Source organism: Otolemur garnettii, unplaced genomic scaffold (assembly GCF_000181295.1).
Source record: "Otolemur garnettii isolate 467f Iridium unplaced genomic scaffold, OtoGar3 scaffold00084, whole genome shotgun sequence".
Classification (NCBI taxonomy): Eukaryota; Metazoa; Chordata; class Mammalia; order Primates; family Galagidae; genus Otolemur; species Otolemur garnettii.
Window position 1 is genome coordinate 2,060,071 of NW_003852479.1, and position 3,793 is coordinate 2,063,863.

Here is a 3,793-nt window from a genome sequence, read left to right on the forward strand (position 1 = left end):
CTGCTTGAGCCACAGGCACTGAGCCAAAACTCTAGGTATTTTAGCAGAAATAAAGAGAAATAATTATTTTCAAAATAAGTCAAGAAATGTTATTACCCTCAAATTAGAACCCTTGAGAAGATTGCTGATAGACCCAAGTCAGCGCCTGTTAGTAGAGGAGCCTAAAGCAGAGACCTACTGGGAATGAATTTCAGAAAATATGTTCAGTCAGTCTTCCATCTCCTAAATACAGCTGAGGGTGTGAGGATAACCTGTATAGGAGGAATGAGCCATAACTAGTACAAAATCACATTATGCTTAAATTCACTAAGATAGTATGGGCATGGTGGGTGGCTCATGCCTGTAATCCTAGCACTCTGGGAGATTGAGGCAGGTGGATCCCCTGAGCTCACTGGCTCAAGACCAACCTGAGTCAGAGTGAGACCACATCTCTAAAAAATATAGCCAAGCATTGTGGCAGCTACTTGGGAGACTGAGGCAAGAGAATTACTTGAGCCCAAGAGTTTGAGGTTGCTGTAAGCTATGACACCCTGACACTCTATTGAGGGTGACGCATTGAGACTTTGTCTCAATAAATAAATAAATAAATAAATAAATAAATAAATTCACTAAGATACTATGTGATTAAAGATCTGTTCTGTGTTTTATGATGTATTTTGCAGAGACTATTATTTCTTCTATTTTAAGGATTTTATAAGAAATATTTTGTATGCTAGAAGTTATAATATAATGCAAAGTAGCATATCAGGAAGAAAAAATATTATGAAAAAATATAATTCTTAAAATGCATAGCAAATTAATATTATCAATTCATAATACCATGTAACCCAGATACTTGAATAAGAATCCATGTATAGGAAAATATATTACCTTAAATCAGGTTCTGAAAGCAGCCACTTTTTTTTTCTATAAATTATAGTTGCAACTTGAAAGGACATGGCCAAAAAGACTCTTTTCCAATTGACACTTCGAATTTCCTTAAAATTTTCAGTTTAACATTAAGGATTACAATAGCATTGTGCGGAAAGGGTAAAATTTCTGCAGTTCACAGTATACACAAATGTGTCTGTTATCATAGTTTTCCGAAGGGTGTTGAAAGGAAGTTGACAGTAACTTTGAAAGGCATTTATTAGTGTAACATGGAAGGTTGTAAGCTCTTAAGTTAGCTGGACCGGATTTAACAACAAAAGCAGTTCCATGTTTCTTCTCTTTACCAGTGCCAGGGGAGTAGTACATTTTAAAATAAAATGTTATTTTGTGTAAGTAAAGGTTTGGGCAGAAGATCTACACATCTATTAAAGTGATGTTTACACAAGGCTTCCTTCAGGGAAAGCACATCAATTCTGGTCTCCTTTTCAAGCATAAAACAGGTTGTAAAACAGGAAATCTCAACAAATCTTTAATCAATCGTTATATGTATGTATTCTATGTAACTTCAAAATACATATAACCTATACTTTTATAATTATATACTATTATATATAGCAACATATGCGCATTTATATACATATAGATAATGGTGGTTTGTAAAGGTTGAAATGCACGGCTTCTCACTTTCGTCAGAACGGAAAGTGTCAACGTACAATAATGTGTCGTAAACTTCATTTTCATAGACGATTTAAAAGCCATAAAATGAAATGTGTGTATTGTGTATCAGATTGTCTGTGATTTTTTCATCCCCTTTGTCTAATTTTAATACTGGTTAGCACCTTTCTTCATCTTAGGTAGCACAGTTTTGAGAAATTTAGGCTTCCTCAAAAAGAAAAAGTAAGTGTGATGACGGATGGGGACTAATGAACAAGGCAGACAAACCCAAGGAGTTGAGGAAATGACCTGTATTTTAGTTACATTTTTATACTGCAGTACCCTACGTTAGGTTCTAATTACTTCAATTCTCAGAAATAATCTTCATATTTCAATTCAGTTAGAATTTTGATAACACACATTATAAAAAGAAACAGGAGATAACTATTGGTTATGCTGATAAACTGTGAGGACAAACTCCCTGCTTTTTTTTTTCTGAAACAGACTGTCACTCTGTCACCCTGGGTAGAGCACCATGCATTATAGCCTACAGCAACCTCAAACTCTTGGGCTCAAGCAATTCTCTCGCTTCAGCCTCACAAGTAGTTGAGACAACCGGCACCTGCCACAACCCCTGGCTCCTTTTAGAGATGGGGTCTCACTCTTACTCAGGCTGGTCTCAAACTCCTGAGCTCAGTCAATCCACCTGCCTTGGCCTCCCGGAGTACTAGGATTATAGGCATGAGCCACCAAGACCAGCCACAATCTCTCCTCTCTATTAATTCATATCAGGGAGGGAAATGCTTTTGATTTCAGACTTGTTTTCATAATACCATGAAACCCAGATACTTGAACAAGGATCCACGTATAGGAAAATATATTACCTTAAATCAGGTTCTGAAAGCAGGCACTTTTTTTTTTTTTTTAATTACAGAATTTTTTTTTTCTATAAATTCTCAATTTTTGTCTGCTTAGCTAGAGTTTCAGCACAGCTTGTTCTTTGACAATGTAGACAGACTCTGTTAACATTTCTCCTTTTCTGGTCAGTTAATCTTTGTCAATAAAGATGCCTGGAGGACACAGGAGGAGGAGGTATTTCTGTTCCTGGTTCTTGTAGTATTTTCTTATAATGATCTTGAACTGTGTGCAGCTTGTCTAAGATTCAACTCTTGCCAAAGGAGTTTCCGTGGCATCTGGCTTCTGCCATGTGGTAGCCAGAAAGCCCAGCTGCCAGCAGCTTCCCGGATGAGGGCTTCCTGGGAGGTTCTTCACTAAGGACTCCATTTAAGGTCTGTGAGTTCTGACATATGGAGACTCCTGGATGGTTTACACTTGCACCTCAGAGTATGAACTTCCAGTAAATTCTAACAACAGAAAATCTCGGAAGTGTCTGCCATCTGGTGAGCTATGCCTGTTCACACTCCAGTTGCAATGTAACTGATATTTGTTTTTCCTCTACCACTAACTGGTGTATGTGTTCCCTGCTTCAGCCAGATCAGCTCTTTACATTCTTGACCCAGTGTAGGGACCCACACCTTCATTCCTAAAGGTCTTGAGTCTACAATCTCTCTCCTTTCTTTTTACTGTTATCATCTTGTTCTCCATTAATACCTACTATTGGACATGGGAGTACTAAGAGGCATCCCAGAAAGTCACTTTGATGTTAGACCAGTCCTCTGGACCCTCACTGTCTCGTACAGCTGAATTTCCCCTTTGGGACTGAGTCAATTGCTTCATCCCTACAGCACCTCCTTTGCTTGCTTTTTGATTTAATGACACGAGAGCCAAAATGGCTGACATGCTTTTTGATTTTCCAATTCAAGGAAACACTGAAGCATTTCTACCTTGGGAATTTAGACCTCAAAATCTGCAAAGCTCTAGTTGCTGGATTAGGAAGCAAAAACTCTTCAAGTTATTTTATCTGATAGTAAGAGGCCACTTCCAGTTTTACTTTTTGATTTCTAGCCCCATGTAAAAAATTTGACATGTAAATTCATGGACTCATCCTAGAAAAAGTATAGCAGACCTCACTGCTAATGTCACTAAGGTCACCTTCAAAGCGCTCCCCTTGGAAGCTATCCACCAACACCAGTGCCCAGTCCAGTTTTGAAAGAAATTTTGGAACTCTTTTTCTAGAATGGCCATCAGAGTTGTCATCATAATATCCTTGATGTCCTGAATGTCATCAATTTTTTTTTCCTTTCACTATTTCCTTTATATTTAGGTAAATAGAAAAAGTCAATGGGACCAGATCAAGTGAATAGAGAGG